General features: G+C 40.3%; 5 non-coding genes across 5 annotated transcripts; 1 reads left to right on the top strand and 4 right to left on the bottom strand.

Annotated features, from left to right (window-relative positions):
- The first annotated feature begins 2,508 nt into the window (after positions 1-2,508).
- Positions 2,509-2,582, top strand: TRNAN-AUU (transfer RNA asparagine (anticodon AUU)). Its single transcript has one exon. It is a non-coding gene; the product is annotated as a tRNA-Asn (tRNA).
- A 5,382-nt stretch (positions 2,583-7,964) lies between these two features.
- LOC135008953 (U5 spliceosomal RNA) lies at positions 7,965-8,080 on the bottom strand. The gene has a single exon (XR_010208553.1). It is a non-coding gene; the product is annotated as a U5 spliceosomal RNA (small nuclear RNA).
- A 275-nt stretch (positions 8,081-8,355) lies between these two features.
- LOC135008933 (U5 spliceosomal RNA) lies at positions 8,356-8,471 on the bottom strand. The gene has a single exon (XR_010208534.1). It is a non-coding gene; the product is annotated as a U5 spliceosomal RNA (small nuclear RNA).
- A 274-nt stretch (positions 8,472-8,745) lies between these two features.
- LOC135008963 (U5 spliceosomal RNA) lies at positions 8,746-8,862 on the bottom strand. Its single transcript, XR_010208563.1, has one exon. It is a non-coding gene; the product is annotated as a U5 spliceosomal RNA (small nuclear RNA).
- A 59-nt stretch (positions 8,863-8,921) lies between these two features.
- LOC135008624 (U1 spliceosomal RNA) lies at positions 8,922-9,085 on the bottom strand. The gene has a single exon (XR_010208277.1). It is a non-coding gene; the product is annotated as a U1 spliceosomal RNA (small nuclear RNA).
- Between the last annotated feature and the right edge of the window lie 9,910 nt (positions 9,086-18,995).

An 18,995-nucleotide genomic window follows, 5' to 3' on the forward strand; every position in this document is an offset into this window, starting at 1 on the left:
CTTACAAAAACTCTCCAGATTATTGACTTTTTAAAGTTTTTCTAGGAAACGTTCTAGATGAATGCTTATTAGCCTTTGTCAGTATGTATGTTTGTAAAGTGTCTCTGTGGCGCAATCGGTTAGTGTGTTTGGTTATTAATCAAAGGGTTGGTGGTTCAATCCCACCCAACGATGTAATTGACCTTGTTATCAGATTTTGGTGATCTTTAAGTAGACAAGTCAAAATTTCAAACCCCCTTCTTATGGTGTAGGGTACCTGGCCTACTCTGATGTAATCAGAGTTAGATTTGAATCAGTGATTTTATAAAAAAACAGCTAGGAAGCACAATTTAGCAGTGGGTTGCAGAGAAAAAGAAATATGCTGGCAGAAAAATCCAATTGCTTTATTTTTATGCTAACTAATTTGTTCTCTGAAAAGTGTCCACAAAGCCAAGTATCTGATTAACATATTTGTAGGGATGGTTTTTCACCTATTACTAAATTAAACTTGCTTCATTGGAAAGGCAGCAAGATGCATCCTCATTTCAATATCTACTGAAATAATACAGGTTGACACCAGGAAACATTAACGCCACTGCATCCTTGCTGCTTTCTCATGTGGAAGTCTGTTTAATGTGAAAACAAGGTGATATCTAATTAGCACACAGGTAAGGAATAAAGAAAATCTTTATTTAAGGGTGAAGATGTTTCTCACAAAATCGTTGCCCCAATGCATCATTGAAATTCAAGCTGGAAAGATGATTTTAATATATCACTTGTACATTTTGTATTGCTCTTCTGGTGACAATGTAGTTTGTTTTTGTCAATTACCATTTTAATAATCGGGTAAAGAAAATTAATTGGATTTTTGAAAGAAAACAACACTGTCAATATACTATTAAAACAAATTAAAATGGTAAAAGTTATTGTACTTTAAGTAAAAATAAAAGCTAAAATATCAATCCCAGTTTTGGATTACTTTAATGAACAAAAAAAAAATGCATATAGCAAAGGATAGTTTCAATCTGCCTACCTCTGGGTTATGGGCCCAGCATGCTTCCATTGCAGTACTCTGCTGCACATGTAAGTGCAAGAGATCCTGAAGCACTCACTCATCATGGGAAAGTACCAATGTGTTTCTTCATTGGTTGCTGGAAGAAACATCTTACAAAAACTCTCCAGATTATTGACTTTTTAAAGTTTTTCTAGGAAACGTTCTAGATGAATGCTTATTAGTCTTTGTCAGTATGTACTTTTTGCAAAGTGTCTCTGTGGCGCAATCGGTTAGTGTGTTCAGCTATTAATCAAAAGGTTGGTGGTTCAATCCCATCCAGGGACGTAATTGACCTTGTCATCAAATTTTGGTAATATTTAAGTAGACAAGTCATATAGCAGAGGATAGTTTCAATCTGCCTACCTCTGGGTTATGGACCCAGCATGCTTCCATTACAGTACTCTGCTGCACATGTAAGTGCAAGAGATCCTGAAGCACTCACTCATCATGCGAAAGTACCAATGTGTTTCTTCATTGGTTGCTGGAAGAAACATCTTACAAAAACTCTCCAGATTATTGACTTTTTAAAGTTTTTCTAGGAATCGTTCTAGATGAATGCTTATTAGCCTTTGTCAGTATGTACTTTTGCAAAGTTTCGCTGTGGCGCAATCAGTTAGTGTGTACGGCTATTAACCAAAAGGTTGGTGGTTCAATCCCACCCAGGGACGTAATTGAACTTGTAATCAGATTTTGTTGATCTTTAAGTAGACAAGTCAAAATTTCGAAAACCCCTGTTATGGTGTAGGGTACCTGGCCTTCTCTGATGTAATCAGAGTTAGATTTGATTCATACTGTTAACTGGGTAGTATATCACAAGTTATACGGTGTGATTGGTGTGGCTGGTATGAATCTTGACCTTGGATTAACAAAAATCCTTTCCTCGAACTGTCTGTCTCCTCTGGGCACAGTTTCTCTAACTGAGGTATGGAGGAGGGGCATAGAGGGAGGAGCCAGTGCACACCCAGATCTAAAGTCTTTCTTAAAGTGCCCATGTCTGCTGCGGAGCCCGTCTATCCCCCATGGTCCTTACGGAGTCCCCATCATCCTCTACGGACTACGAGAAAAAAAAATTACCGGTAGGTTTAAAATGTTATTTTTTTCTCTGCAACCCACTGCTAAATTGTGCTTCCTAGCTGTTTTTTATAAAATCACTTAATTAAATCTAACTCTGATTACGTCAGAGAAGGCCAGGTACCCTACACCATAAGAGGGGGTTTGAAATTTTGACTTGTCTACTTAAAGATCACCAAAATCTGATGACAAGGTCAATTACATCCCTGGGTGGGATTGAACCACCAACCTTTTGGTTAATAGCCCATGTAAGTGCAAGAAATCCTGAAGCACTCACTCATCATGGGAAAGTACCAATGTGTTTCTTACAAAAATTCTCCAGATTATTGACTTTTTAAAGTTTTTCTAGGAAACGTTCTAGATGAATGATTATTAGCCTTTGTCAGTATTGACTTTTGCAAGGTGTCTCTGTGGCGCAATCGGTTAGCATGTTTGGCTATTAACCAAAAGGTTGGTGGTTCAATCCCACCCAGGGATGTAATTGACCTTGTAATCAGATTTTGGTGATCTTTAAGTAGACAAGTCAAAATTTCAAAAACCCCCCTTATGGTGTAGGGTACCTGGCCTTCTCTGATGTAATCAGAGTTAGATTTGATTAAGTGATTTTATAAAAAAACAGCTAGGAAGCACAATTTAGCAGTGGGTTGCAGAGAAAAAAAATATGCTGGCAGAAAAGTCCAATTGAGTGATTAAACAGCTCTTCATTTTCTGATTTTATGTTTATGCTAACAAATTTGCTCTCTGAAAAGTGTCCACAAAGCCAAGTCTCTGATTAACACCTTTGTAGGAATGGTTTTTCACCTATTACTGAAATAAACTTGCTTCATTGGAAAGGCATCAAAGATGCATCCTCATTTCAATGTCTACTGAAATAATACAGGTTGACACCAGGAAACGTCACTGCATCCTTGCTGCTTCCTCACGGGGAAGTCTGTTTAATGTGAAAACAAGGTGATATCTAATCAGCACACAGGTAAGGAATTAAGAAAATCTTTCTTTGTGGGTGAAGATGTTTCTCACAAATTGTTGTCCCAATGCATCATTGAAATTCAAGATGGAAGATGATTTTCATATATCACTTGTACATTTTGCATTGCTCTTCTGGTGACAATGTAGTTTGTTTTTGTCAATTACCATTTCAGTAATAGGGTAAAGAAAATTAAGTGGATTTTTTAAAGAAAACAATGCTGTCAATATACTATTAAAACAAATTAAAATGATAAAAGTTATTGTACTTTAAGTAAAAATAAAAGAGCCAAAATATCAATCCCAGTTTTTGATTACTTTAATTATAAAAAAAAAAATGCACATAGCAGAGGATAGTTTCGATCAATCGACCTCTGGGTTATGGGCCCAGCATGCTTCCATTGCACTACTCTGCTGCTCATGGAAGTGTAAGAGATCCTGAAGACTAAATTGATTAAAGGCCTAAAAGTACTGGACTATAAGGAAAGACTTACTAGGCTGAATATTTATACACTAGAAAAGAGGTGCCTAAGAGGAGATATTATTAATATCTTCAAATATGTAAAGATACATAACAAAGAGTTATCAGAGGAATTATTTATTAAAAGAACACGTGGTCACTCGCTGCGACTGGAGGAAAGTTCAGAACGCAATGGAGGAAAGGTTTCTTCACTGTTAGGGCAATCAGGATGTGGAATTCCCTGCCAGGGAAGGTGGTAATGGCGGACTCTGTAATTGGATTTAAAAAAGGAATGGATACATTTCTGAATGAAAAAGCTATCCAAGGTTATAATACTTAAAATATCAACATGGTTAATCCGGGGGTAACATGAGTTATAGTAGCTAACTAGTCATAAAACATTATTCAGCAAGTATGTAGAATCATCACAACTTAAAACAGGTTGAACACGATGGGCAATTTGCCTCTATTCAACCTCAAAAACTATGTTACTATATTACTATGTTATTGTAGTATACAGAACACCACAATGCAATGAGCAGTGATAGTGAGCACTGATGAGGATACTAGAACTGACACTGAGCAGCAAGATGCAGCACTGGACTATTAGTAATGTACTGTAGTATGCTGAGCACCACAATGCAGCACAAGACAATGAGCAGTGATACTGAGCACTGATGAGGATACTACTGAGAACTGACACTGAGCAGGAGAGACACACTACTAGTATTACTGAGCAGCAATAAGTAACCACTGATACTGAGCACTGATATTGAGATTTCCACTGAGAGAACATAGCCACGTCCTCTCCGCTCTCTCTTCAATGCACGAGTAAAAATGGCAGCAACGCGCAGCTCTTTATATGGAATCCGAATCTCGCGAGAATCCGACAGCGGGATGATGACATTTTCCCTTGTTCAGGTTTTCCGAGTCAGGCGGGAACAACCGAGCCTGCCTCGGACCAGTGTAAACCACGTGGAGTTCGTGGGGAATTCGGTTCTCGGAGAACCGAACCCGCTCCTCTCTACCTTATACCCATCAATTTTTTTATTTTCAATCTAAGCCCCTGCAGTTTTCTGTAAGCATCTGCTTCGCTATGATGATCAACAAGTCACAAGGGCAAACACTCAGGGTTTGAGGCGTAGATCTTAGGACCAGCTGCTACAAGCATGGCAGAGGTGTCACTATCACTGGTGACACACAGAGAGGTGGCGAGGGAGATTGTAATGCAGTGCGCGCAGATAAGCAGCGCAATGGTAAAAAGGAGGCATGGTTTCATAGGTAGGGGCGTGGCCTGGTGGCCTGAATCTACATTTTGTTGCTCCGGGTGTCCCGGGGGTTGGGGGCTGCACCCGGGGACTAGTGTGTGAGCGGTGCTGGCTCCTGCACAGTGACAGGGCATGGCCACCCAGCATGACGCCTCCCTTCTTGACCATGCTGTAATTGCAGTCGCACTGCAGTTCAGCGTGATCATAAAAAATGGTGTAGGCTCCTGCTGGTGCAGACTGTATGTGCGCGCAGGAAGCCGCCACCATTTTTGTGATCACAGCGGCTGAATGTGATGTCATACAGCCGCTGTGACCACGCCCCCTGTGTCTCCTCCGTTGCAGACCCCATTTTGAAGCCTTGCCCCCGCACCGCTCCATCCCTGACTTGGAAATGGAGTGTTGCTGACCCACCTCTCCCCCCCTTCCCCACACCGATTGACAGGCAGAGGCGATCACATTCTCTGCGGGGTGCCGCAGAAAATGCAGGCACATGCGTATGCTCTTAGCAATTTTTGCAGTTGGATCGCTTATTGTGATTGCAATCCAACCTGAATCAGGCCCTATTACCTATCACAATGCGCTGCGGGCAGTACAAAATTGGGTTAATATAGGAGAAAAACCCCCAGACCTGTGCTCCTTAACTGTACCTGGTGGCTAGTGGAGCGGCTGCCCAGTAATCAGTGTCCACCGCAGTGCGCACACGGCCCACCCCCTACGGCCTCGCTCCCCTTCATCAGCGGCCTCGTGATCCGGAAGGGTGGTGTGTGTGTGACTGACCTTAGGATGAAACCGGAGCCTCCGCTGCAGTGACCCAGCAACCAGGGCACGGGAGTATATAGCGCCGCTGGGAGTGATGAAGCTGCAGTAAAGATGTCTATTAGACCTAGCCTGCTGCAGCCCTTGTAGATTCTCATAAAACAAGTTCTTCTTTTCTTGTCAAAATTAATAGCTAAGAATAGGCTGCCTGAGGCAGGCCCCTGTTAATTGGCCTGCTACTGAAGGCACCAACTACAAACTGAGCTCCCTGTTCATGGAAGCGGGGTTATAGAGGAGAATGCACTGAGCTTCTTGGGAACAGTCAAAAGCTTTGAGCCGGTTGGTGCCTCAGATCAAGATCCTACTCTACACCCCAATGTGAATCCTTGTGGAGTCCAGTGTACCCCACAGAAGAAATTAATGTGTCACACCCATTGGCAGCAACCTTAGAATAGCTGCTGACGGGCACAATTGAGAAAGGAAGGGGGGGACACATTTGAATCCAGCACATAGATGCAATTCAAATATGTAATTTGTACCTTCCTATTTTAAAATATAATGGATGAACCTCACCCTGTGAGAACAATCTTCATGATCAAGAGATCTAATATGTAAAATAAGTATGAGTTGGGATAGGGCTGGGGAGGGTGGCAGCTCGGGCAGCCCCTCCCCCGTCAAGTTAAGGAGATTCAACTGAGGAAGCACAAGGGAACTCTCGTCTGGGGACAACAACTGCAGGGAGACCACATCTTTTCAGATGAACATGGGATGGCGGAAGGCTGCCTAATACTGAAGCACCATCAAATATCAAACCATATCCAACAACTAGTAACAGCATTCCTGGGGGAAGGTCTGCAGCAGACGGATTTGCATACGGTGATGTCATCCAAGCAGTGGGCCAAAGTTGGCTGGAACCCTCATCTGCATATAAAAAGAGAAAAGGGGCATGCAGGGCATGGCGGCCTTTTGCAGTGCTTGGATGACCCCTAGTTCGCATTAAACACCCCCACCCTCCTTTGGTGTGGGGCTCATGTTGGCCATGCCCCATCCCCTGAAGCATTCATGCTGATTTCTTGCAGCAGCTGGGCACTGTAACAGCTCCAGAGCTGCTCTGTAAGGCAAGTAAAAGGGTGTGGGCCCTGCAGCACCACCTGTAGTTCGCATTGTGCGTTGGAAGGCACAAAGTAAGCAGACGGGAGGAGAAGTCAGGATAGTACACAAGGGCATCCTTTTCTCTTAGTCCGTAGAGGATGCTGGGGTCACATTAAGAACCATGGGGTATAGACGGGATCCGCAAGAGACATGGGCACTTTAAGACTTTCAAAGGGTGTGAACTGGCTCCTCCCTCTATGCCCCTCCTCCAGACTCCAGTTATAGGAACTGTGCCCAGGGAGACGGACATTTCGAGGAAAGGATTTATTGTTAAACTAAGGTGAGCATCTTACCAGCTCACACCTTAAGCATGCCGCAGAACGTGGCATTCAACAGAACACAAGCCAACGGCATGAACAATTGCAGCAAAAAGCTGACCAGAACCGTAACACAACATGTGTATAACCACAAGTAATAACTGCAGACACAGTATGGACTGGGACGGGTGCCCAGCATCCTCTACGTACTAAGAGAAAAGGATTTACCGGTAGGTATTAAAATCCTATTTTCTCATACGACCTAGAGGATGCTGGGGTCACATTAAGAACCATGGGGTTATACCAAAGCTCTTGAACGGGTGGGAGAGTGCGTACGACTCTGCAGCACCGAATGACCCAACTTGAGGTTATCATCAGCCAAGGTATCAAACTTGTAAAACTTAGCAAAAGTGTTTACTAAATAGCTGCTCGGCAAAGTTGCAATGCCGAGACTCCCCGACCAGCTGCCCAGGATGAACCCACCTTTCTAGTAGAATGGGTCTTCACCTAATTCAGTAACGGCAATCCTGCCGTGGAATGAGCATGCTGAATTTTACCACAGATCCAGCGCATAATGGTCTGCATGGAAGCAGGACACCCAATCATGTTGGGAGCATACAGGACAAACAGAGCCTCTGTTTTCCTAATCTGAACCGTTCTGGTGACATAAATTTTCAAAGTTCTGACCACAGCCAGAGACTTTGACTCAACGAAGGTGTCAGTGGCCAAAGGCACCATGTGGAAAGATGAACCACCTTCGGCAGAAATTGTTGACGTGTCCTCAATTCTGCTCTATCTTCATGAAAGATCAAATAAAGGCTCTTGTGATACTGCATGGTTTGTACTGTTTTCCATGTGCTCCCAGATCTTTCAAGCAAGTAGCATGGTCAAGAAAGTTCTGTTTGAAAAGAAACAAACATTTACTGTCATTGTTATGCAAATAAACTTACATTAAAGCTAACAAGAAAGCACACTCGTTCTGTCTTTAAACTGATAAAAGAAACCCCAATAATATGGGGCATGCAAAAATTGAGATAAAACTCAGTTTTGCTCCTCTCCACGGAAATCTTTAATAAAAGGCGAAATATTTGTTAGTTCTGAAGAGAAACCAGAGCATGACCAAGATTCCACCTGTCGCCTGAGTGCCATGCCAGCAGTTCTCATTCAGCTCAAAGTGAGCACCCAATTTGAATGAAAGAAAGCAGATTTCTCACCAGGCTTCCCCTTGCTATAAACATGGTTTGTACTCTTTTCCATGTGCTCCCAGATCTTTCAAACAATTAGTGTGGTCAAGAAAGTTCTGTTTGAAAAGAAACAAACATTTACTGTCATTTCTATGCAAATGAGCTTACATTAAAGCACACTCGTTCTATGTTTAAACCAATAAAATAAAACCCCAATAAGATGGGGCATGCAAAAATTGAGATAAAACTCAGTTTTGCTCCTCTCCACGGAAATCTTTAGTAAAAGGCGAAAGATTTGTTCGTTCTGAAGAGAAACCACAGCATGACCAAGATTCTACCTGTCGCCTGAGTGCCATGCCAGCAGTCCTCATTCAGCTCAAAGTGAGCACCCAATTTGAAAGAAAGAAAGCAGATTTCTCACCAGGCTTCCCCTTGCTATAAACATGGTTTGTACTCTTTTCCATGTGCTCCCAGATCTTTCAAGCAATTAGTATAGTCAAGAAAGTTCTGTTTGAAAAGAAACAAACATTTACTGTCATTTCTACGCAAATGAGCTTACATTAAAGCACACTCGTTCTATCTTTAAACTGATAAAAGAAACCCCAATAAGACGGGGCATGCAAAAATTGAGATAAAACTCAGTTTTGCTCCTCTCCACGGAAATCTTTAGTAAAAGGCAAAAGATTTGTTCGTTCTGAAGAACTAGCACAAGGGAACTCTCAAAAGAAGAACAAGGCTCTGAAACAAAGAAATCTGACTTTTACCAGAGCTGACCAGAGGAAAACACAAACACAGTCCCCCACTACCACAAATAAAGCAGTCGAGTTTCCCACATTTGGGGAAATCACAGGGGTCAGCATACCCAGAATGCAATGAATGAACCTCACCCTGGGAGAATAATCTTCATGACCATGGTATCTCCTATGCAAAATAAGTATGATTTGGGATAGAGCTGGGGAGGGCCGCTGCTCAGGCACATCTCTGTCAAGTTAAGGAGATTCAACTGAGGCAGCACAAGGGAACTCTCATCTGGGGACAACAACTGCAGGGAGAACACATATTTTCAGATGAACATGGGAGGGCAGAAGGCTGCCTAATACTGAAGCACCCCCAAACAACAAACCAAATGCAACAACTAGTGCAAGCATTCCTGGGGGAAGGCCTGCCGCAGATGGATTTGCATATGGTGATGTCATCCAAGCAGTGGGTCAAAGTTGGCTTCAACCCTCGTCTGCATATGAAAACAGAAAAGGGGCGTGCAGGGCATGGTGGCCTTTTGCGGCGCTTGTCTGACCCCTAGTTTGCATTAAACACCTCCACCCTCCTTCGGTGTGGGGCTCATGTTGGCTATGCCCCAGCCCCTGAAGCATTCAAGCTGATTTTTCTCCCAAACGAAAGACACTAGAATGAAAATTTTAAAGCCTCCTGTTAGTGCTTCATCTACACGTTATAGCCCTGAATTTTCCAATGCCTATCTCTTTGCAAAAGAGAGATATCGGCAAGGAAAAGCTGTATTGTACCTTTGCATTTTTCTCCCAAACGAAAGACACTAGAATGAAAATTTTAAAGCCTCCTGTTAGTGCTTCATCTACACGTTATAGCCCTGAATTTTCCAATGCCTAGCTCTTTGCAAAAGAGAGATATTGGCAAGGAAAAGCTGTATTGTACCTTTGCATTTTTCTCCCAAACGAAAGACACTAGAATGAAAATTTTAAAGTCTACTGTTAGAGCTTCATCTACACGTTATAGCCCTGAATTTTCCAATGCCTAGCTCTTTGCAAAAGAGAGATATCGGCAAGGAAAAGCTGTATTGTACCTTTGCATTTTTCTCCCAAACGAAAGACACTAGAATGAAAATTTTAAAGCCTCCTGTTAGTGCTTCATATACACGTTATAGCCCTGAATTTTCCAATGCCTATCTCTTTGCAAAAGAGAGATATCGACAAGGAAAAGCTGTATTGTACCTTTGCATTTTTCTCCCAAACGAAGGACATTAGAATGAAAATTTTAAAGCCTCCTATTAGTGCTTCATCTACACGTTATAGCCCTGAATTTTCCAATGCCTAGCTCTTTGCAAAAGAGAGATATCGGCAAGGAAAAGCTGTATTGTACCTTTGCATTTTTCTCCCAAACGAAAGACACTAGAATGAAAATTTTAAAGCCTCCTATTAGTGCTTCATCTACACGTTATAGCCCTGAATTTTCCAATGCCTATCTCTTTGCAAAAGAGAGATATCGGCAAGGAAAAGCTGTATTGTACCTTTGCATTTTTCTCCCAAACGAAGGACACTAGAATGAAAATTTTAAAGCCTCCTGTTAGTGCTTCATCTATACGTTATAGCCCTGAATTTTCAAATGCCTATCTCTTTGCAAAAGAGAGATATCGGCAAGGAAAAGCTGTATTGTACCTTTGCATTTTTCTCCCAAACGAAAGACACTAGAATGAAAATTTTAAAGCCTCCTGTTAGTGCTTCATCTACACGTTATAGCCCTGAATTTTCCAATGCCTATCTCTTTGCAAAAGAGAGATATCGGCAAGGAAAAGCTGTATTGTACCTTTGCATTTTTCTCCCAAACGAAGGACACTAGAATGAAAATGTAAAAGCCTCCTGTTAGTGCTTCATCTACACGGTATAGCCCTGAATTTTCCAATGCCTAGCTCTTTGCAAAAGAGAGATATTGGCAAGGAAAAGCTGTATTGTACCTTTGCATTTTTCTCCCAAACGAAGGACACTAGAATGAAAATTTTAAAGCCTCCTGTTAGTGCTTCATCTACACGTTATAGCCCTGAATTTTCCAATGCCTATCTCTTTGCAAAAGAGAGATATCGGCAAGGAAAAACTGTATTGTACCTTTGCATTTTTCTCCCAAACGAAAGACACTAGAATGAAAATTTTAAAGCCTCCTGTTAGTGCTTCATCTACACGTTATAGCCCTGAATTTTCCAATGCCTAGCTCTTTGCAAAAGAGAGATATCGGCAAGGAAAAGCTGTATTGTACCTTTGCATTTTTCTCCCAAACGAAGGACACTAGAATGAAAATGTAAAAGCCTCCTGTTAGTGCTTCATCTACACGGTATAGCCCTGAATTTTCCAATGCCTAGCTCTTTGCAAAAGAGAGATATTGGCAAGGAAACGCTGTATTGTACCTTTGCATTTTTCTCCCAAACGAAGGACACTAGAATGAAAATTTTAAAGCCTCCTGTTAGTGCTTCATCTACACGTTATAGCCCTGAATTTTCCAATGCCTATCTCTTTGCAAAAGAGAGATATCGGCAAGGAAAAACTGTATTGTACCTTTGCATTTTTCTCCCAAACGAAAGACACTAGAATGAAAATTTTAAAGCCTCCTGTTAGTGCTTCATCTACACGTTATAGCCCTGAATTTTCCAATGCCTAGCTCTTTGCAAAATCGAGATATTGGCAAGGAAAAGCTGTATTGTACCTTTGCATTTTTCTCCCAAACGAAAGACACTAGAATGAAAATTTTAAAGCCTCCTGTTAGTGCTTCATCTACACGTTATAGCCCTGAATTTTCCAATGCCTAGCTCTTTGCAAAAGAGAGATATCGGCAAGGAAAAGCTGTATTGTACCTTTGCATTTTTCTCCCAAACGAAAGACACTAGAATGAAAATTTTAAAGCCTCCTGTTAGTGCTTCATCTACACGTTATAGCCCTGAATTTGTCCAATGCCTATCTCTTTGCAAAAGAGAGATATCGGCAAGGAAAAGCTGTATTGTACCTTTGCATTTTTCTCCCAAACGAAGGACACTAGAATGAAAATTTTAAAGCCTCCTGTTAGTGCTTCATCTACACGTTATAGCCCTGAATTTTCCAATGCCTATCTCTTTGCAAAAGAGAGATATCGGCAAGGAAAAGCTGTATTGTACCTTTGCATTTTTCTCCCAAACGAAAGACACTAGAATGAAAATTTTAAAGCCTCCTGTTAGTGCTTCATCTACATGTTATAGCCCTGAATTTTCCAATGCCTATCTCTTTGCAAAAGAGAGATATCGGCAAGGAAAAGCTGTATTGTACCTTTGCATTTTTCTCCCAAACGAAGGACATTAGAATGAAAATTTTAAAGCCTCCTATTAGTGCTTCATCTACACGTTATAGCCCTGAATTTTCCAATGCCTATCTCTTTGCAAAAGAGAGATATCGGCAAGGAAAAGCTGCATTGTACTTTTGCATTTTTCTCCCAAACGAAAGACACTAGAATGAAATTTTTAAAGCCTACTGTTATAGTGCTTCATCTACACGTTATAGCCCTGCATTTTCCAATGCCTATCTCTTTGCAAAAGAGAGATATCGGCAAGGAAAAGCTGCATTGTACTTTTGCATTTTTCTCCCAAACGAAAGACACTAGAATGAAAATTTTAAAGCCTCCTGTTAGTGCTTCATCTACACGTTATAGCCCTGAATTTTCCAATGCCTAGCTCTTTGCAAAAGAGAGATATTGGCAAGGAAAAGCTGTATTGTACCTTTGCATTTTTCTCCCAAACGAAAGACACTAGAATGAAAATTTTAAAGCCTCCTGTTAGTGCTTCATCTACACGTTATAGCCCTGAATTTTCCAATGCCTATCTCTTTTCAAAAGAGAGATATCGGCAAGGAAAAACTGTATTGTACCTTTGCATTTTTCTCCCAAACGAAGGACACTAGAATGAAAATTTAAAAGCCTCCTGTTAGTGCTTCATCTACACGTTATAGCCCTGCATTTTCCAATGCCTATCTCTTTGCAAAAGAGAGATATCGGCAAGGAAAAGCAGCATTGTACCTTTGCATTTTTCTCCCAAACGAAAGACACTAGAATGAAAATTGTAAAGCCTCCTGTTAGTGCTTCATCTACACGTTATAGCCCTGCATTTTCCAATGCCTAGCTCTTTGCAAAAGAGAGATATTGGCAAGGAAAAGCTGTATTGTACCTTTGCATTTTTCTCCCAAACGAAAGACACTAGAATGAAAATTTTAAAGCCTCCTGTTAGTGCTTCATCTACATGTTATAGCCCTGCATTTTCCAATGCCTATCTCTTTGCAAAAGAGAGATATCGGCAAGGAAAAGCAGCATTGTACTTTTGCATTTTTCTCCCAAACGAAAGACACTAGAATGAAAATTTTAAAGCCTCCTATTAGTGCTTCATCTACACGTTATAGCCCTGAATTTTCCAATGCCTAGCTCTTTGCAAAAGAGAGATATCGGCAAGGAAAAGCTGTATTGTACCTTTGCATTTTTCTCCCAAACGAAAGACACTAGAATGAAAATTTTAAAGCCTCCTGTTAGTGCTTCATCTACACGTTATAGCCCTGAATTTTCCAATGCCTATCTCTTTGCAAAAGAGAGATATCGGCAAGGAAAAGCTGTATTGTACCTTTGCATGTTTCTCCCAAACGAAGGACACTAGAATGAAAATTTTAAAGCCTCCTATTAGTGCTTCATCTACACGTTATAGCCCTGAATTTTCCAATGCCTATCTCTTTGCAAAAGAGAGATATCGGCAAGGAAAAGCTGTATTGTACCTTTGCATTTTTCTCCCAAACGAAGGACACTAGAATGAAAATTTTAAAGCCTCCTTTTAGTGCTTCATCTACACGTTATAGCCCTGAATTTTCCAATGCCTATCTCTTAGCAAAAGAGAGATATCGGCAAGGAAAAGCTGCATTGTACTTTTACATTTTTCTCCCAAACGAAAGACACTAGAATGAAAATTTTAAAGCCTCCTGTTAGTGCTTCATCTACACGTTATAGCCCTGAATTTTCCAATGCCTATCTCTTTGCAAAAGAGAGATATCGGCAAGGAAAAGCTGCATTGTACTTTTACATTTTTCTCCCAAACGAAAGACACTAGAATGAAAATTTTAAAGCCTCCTTTTAGTGCTTCATCTACACGTAATAGCCCTGAATTTTCCAATGCCTATCTCTTTGCAAAAGAGAGATATCGGCAAGGAAATGCTGTATTGTACCTTTGCATTTTTCTCCCAAACGAAAGACACTAGAATGAAAATTTTAAAGCCTCCTGTTAGTGCTTCATCTACACGTTATAGCCCTGAATTTTCCAATGCCTAGCTCTTTGCAAAAGAGAGATATTGGCAAGGAAAAGCTGTATTGTACCTTTGCATTTTTCTCCCAAACGAAGGACACTAGAATGAAAATTTTAAAGCCTCCTGTTAGTGCTTCATCTACACGTTATAGCCCTGAATTTTCCAATGCCTATCTCTTTGCAAAAGAGAGATATCGGCAAGGAAAAGCAGCATTGTACTTTTGCATTTTTCTCCCAAACGAAAGACACTAGAATGAAAATTTTAAAGCCTCCTGTTAGTGCTTTATCTACACGTTATAGCCCTGAATTTTCCAATGCCTAGCTCTTTGCAAAAGAGAGATATTGGCAAGGAAAAGCTGTATTGTACCTTTGCATTTTTCTCCCAAACGAAAGACACTAGAATGAAAATTTTAAAGTCTACTGTTAGTGCTTCATCTACACGTTATAGCCCTGAATTTTCCAAAGCCTAGCTCTTTGCAAAAGAGAGATATCGGCAAGGAAAAGCTGTATTGTACCTTTGCATTTTTCTCCCAAACGAAAGACACTAGAATGAAAATTTTAAAGCCTCCTGTTAGTGCTTCATCTACACGTTATAGCCCTGAATTTTCCAATGCCTATTTCTTTGCAAAAGAGAGATATCGGCAAGGAAAAGCTGTATTGTACCTTTGCATTTTTCTCCCAAACGAAGGACACTAGAATGAAAATTTTAAAGCCTCCTATTAGTGCTTCATCTACACGTTATAGCCCTGAATTTTCCAATGCCTATCTCTTTGCAAAAGAGAGATATCGGCAAGGAAAAGCTGTATTGTACCTTTGCATTTTTCTCCCAAACGAAGGACACTAGAATGAAAATTTTAAAGCCTCCTTTTAGTGCTTCATCTACACGTTATAGCCCTGAATTTTCCAATGCCTATCTCTTAGCAAAAGAGAGATATCGGCAAGGAAAAGCTGTATTGTACCTTTGCATTTTTCTCCCAAACGAAAGACACTAGAATGAAAATTTTAAAGCCTCCTGTTAGTGCTTCATCTACACGTTATAGCCCTGAATTTTCCAATGCCTATCTCTTTGCAAAAGAGAGATATCGGCAAGGAAAAGCTGCATTGTACTTTTACATTTTTCTCCCAAACGAAAGACACTAGAATGAAAATTTTAAAGCCTCCTGTTAGTGCTTCATCTACACGTTATAGCCCTGAATTTTCCAATGCCTATCTCTTTGCAAAAGAGAGATATCGGCAAGGAAAAGCTGCATTGTACTTTTACATTTTTCTCCCAAACGAAAGACACTAGAATGAAAATTTTAAAGCCTCCTTTTAGTGCTTCATCTACACGTAATAGCCCTGAATTTTCCAATGCCTATCTCTTTGCAAAAGAGAGATATCGGCAAGGAAATGCTGTATTGTACCTTTGCATTTTTCTCCCAAACGAAAGACACTAGAATGAAAATTTTAAAGCCTCCTGTTAGTGCTTCATCTACACGTTATAGCCCTGAATTTTCCAATGCCTAGCTCTTTGCAAAAGAGAGATATTGGCAAGGAAAAGCTGTATTGTACCTTTGCATTTTTCTCCCAAACGAAGGACACTAGAATGAAAATTTTAAAGCCTCCTGTTAGTGCTTCATCTACACGTTATAGCCCTGAATTTTCCAATGCCTATCTCTTTGCAAAAGAGAGATATCGGCAAGGAAAAGCTGTATTGTACCTTTGCATTTTTCTCCCAAACGAAGGACACTAGAATGAAAATGTTAAAGCCTCCTTTTAGTGCTTCATCTACACGTTATAGCCCTGAATTTTCCAATGCCTATCTCTTAGCAAAAGAGAGATATCGGCAAGGAAAAGCTGTATTGTACCTTTGCATTTTTCTCCCAAACGAAAGACACTAGAATGAAAATTTTAAAGTCTACTGTTAGTGCTTCATCTACACGTTATAGCCCTGAATTTTCCAATGCCTATCTCTTTGCAAAAGAGAGATATCGGCAAGGAAAAGCAGCATTGTACTTTTGCATTTTTCTCCCAAACGAAAGACACTAGAATGAAAATTTTAAAGCCTCCTGTTAGTGCTTTATCTACACGTTATAGCCCTGAATTTTCCAATGCCTAGCTCTTTGCAAAAGAGAGATATTGGCAAGGAAAAGCTGTATTGTACCTTTGCATTTTTCTCCCAAACGAAAGACACTAGAATGAAAATTTTAAAGTCTACTGTTAGTGCTTCATCTACACGTTATAGCCCTGAATTTTCCAATGCCTAGCTCTTTGCAAAAGAGAGATATCGGCAAGGAAAAGCTGTATTGTACCTTTGCATTTTTCTCCCAAACGAAAGACACTAGAATGAAAATTTTAAAGCCTCCTGTTAGTGCTTCATCTACACGTTATAGCCCTGAATTTTCCAATGCCTATTTCTTTGCAAAAGAGAGATATCGGCAAGGAAAAGCTGTATTGTACCTTTGCATTTTTCTCCCAAACGAAGGACACTAGAATGAAAATTTTAAAGCCTCCTATTAGTGCTTCATCTACACGTTATAGCCCTGAATTTTCCAATGCCTATCTCTTTGCAAAAGAGAGATATCGGCAAGGAAAAGCTGTATTGTACCTTTGCATTTTTCTCCCAAACGAAGGACACTAGAATGAAAATTTTAAAGCCTCCTTTTAGTGCTTCATCTACACGTTATAGCCCTGAATTTTCCAATGCCTATCTCTTTGCAAAAGAGAGATATCGGCAAGGAAAAGCTGTATTGTACCTTTGCATTTTTCTCCCAAACGAAAGACACTAGAATGAAAATTTTAAAGCCTCCTGTTAGTGCTTCATATACACGTTATAGCCCTGAATTTTCCAATGCCTATCTCTTTGCAAAAGAGAGATATCGGCAAGGAGAAGCTGCATTGTACTTTTACATTTTTCTCCCAAACGAAAGACACTAGAATGAAAATTTTAAAGCCTCCTGTTAGTGCTTCATCTACACGTTATAGCCCTGAATTTTCCAATGCCTATCTCTTTGCAAAAGAGAGATATCGGCAAGGAAAAGCTGCATTGTACTTTTACATTTTTCTCCCAAACGAAAGACACTAGAATGAAAATTTTAAAGCCTCCTTTTAGTGCTTCATCTACACGTAATAGCCCTGAATTTTCCAATGCCTATCTCTTTGCAAAAGAGAGATATCGGCAAGGAAATGCTGTATTGTACCTTTGCATTTTTCTCCCAAACGAAAGACACTAGAATGAAAATTTTAAAGCCTCCTGTTAGTGCTTCATCTACACGTTATAGCCCTGAATTTTCCAATGCCTAGCTCTTTGCAAAAGAGAGATATTGGCAAGGAAAAGCTGTATTGTACCTTTGCATTTTTCTCCCAAACGAAGGACACTAGAATGAAAATTTTAAAGCCTCCTGTTAGTGCTTCATCTACACGTTATAGCCCTGAATTTTCCAATGCCTATCTCTTTGCAAAAGAGAGATATCGGCAAGGAAAAGCTGTATTGTACCTTTGCATTTTTCTCCCAAACGAAGGACACTAGAATGAAAATGTTAAAGCCTCCTTTTAGTGCTTCATCTACACGTTATAGCCCTGAATTTTCCAATGCCTATCTCTTAGCAAAAGAGAGATATCGGCAAGGAAAAGCTGTATTGTACCTTTGCATTTTTCTCCCAAACGAAAGACACTAGAATGAAAATTTTAAAGTCTACTGTTAGTGCTTCATCTACACGTTATAGCCCTGAATTTTCAAATGCCTAGCTCTTTGCAAAAGAGAGATATCGGCAAGGAAAAGCTGTATTGTACCTTTGCATTTTTCTCCCAAACGAAAGACACTAGAATGAAAATTTTAAAGCCTCCTGTTAGTGCTTCATCTACACGTTATAGCCCTGAATTTTCCAATGCCTATCTCTTTGCAAAAGAGAGATATCGGCAAGGAAAAGCTGTATTGTACCTTTGCATTTTTCTCCCAAACGAAAGACACTAGAATGAAAATTTTAAAGCCTCCTGTTAGTGCTTCATATACACGTTATAGCCCTGAATTTTCCAATGCCTATCTCTTTGCAAAAGAGAGATATCGGCAAGGAAAAGCTGCATTGTACTTTTACATTTTTCTCCCAAACGAAAGACACTAGAATGAAAATTTTAAAGCCTCCTGTTAGTGCTTCATCTACACGTTATAGCCCTGAATTTTCCAATGCCTATCTCTTTGCAAAAGAGAGATATCGGCAAGGAAAAGCTGCATTGTACTTTTACATTTTTCTCCCAAACGAAAGACACTAGAATGAAAATTTTAAAGCCTCCTTTTAGTGCTTCATCTACACGTAATACCCCTGAATTTTCCAATGCCTATCTCTTTGCAAAAGAGAGATATCGGCAAGGAAATGCTGTATTGTACCTTTGCATTTTTCTCCCAAACGAAAGACACTAGAATGAAAATTTTAAAGCCTCCTGTTAGTGCTTCATCTACACGTTATAGCCCTGAATTTTCCAATGCCTATCTCTTTGCAAAAGAGAGATATCGGCAAGGAAAAGCTGTATTGTACCTTTGCATTTTTCTCCCAAACGAAGGACACTAGAATGAAAATTTTAAAGCCTCCTTTTAGTGCTTCATCTACACGTTATAGCCCTGAATTTTCCAATGCCTATCTCTTTGCAAAAGAGAGATATCGGCAAGGAAAAGCTGCATTGTACTTTTGCATTTTTCTCCCAAACGAAAGACACTAGAATGAAAATTTTAAAGCCTCCTGTTTGTGCTTCATCTACACGTTATAGCCCTGAATTTTCCAATGCCTATCTCTTTGCAAAAGAGAGATATCGGCAAGGAAAAGCTGCATTGTACT

This window comes from Pseudophryne corroboree, unplaced genomic scaffold (assembly GCF_028390025.1).
Source record: "Pseudophryne corroboree isolate aPseCor3 unplaced genomic scaffold, aPseCor3.hap2 scaffold_223, whole genome shotgun sequence".
Lineage (NCBI taxonomy): Eukaryota > Metazoa > Chordata > Amphibia > Anura > Myobatrachidae > Pseudophryne > Pseudophryne corroboree.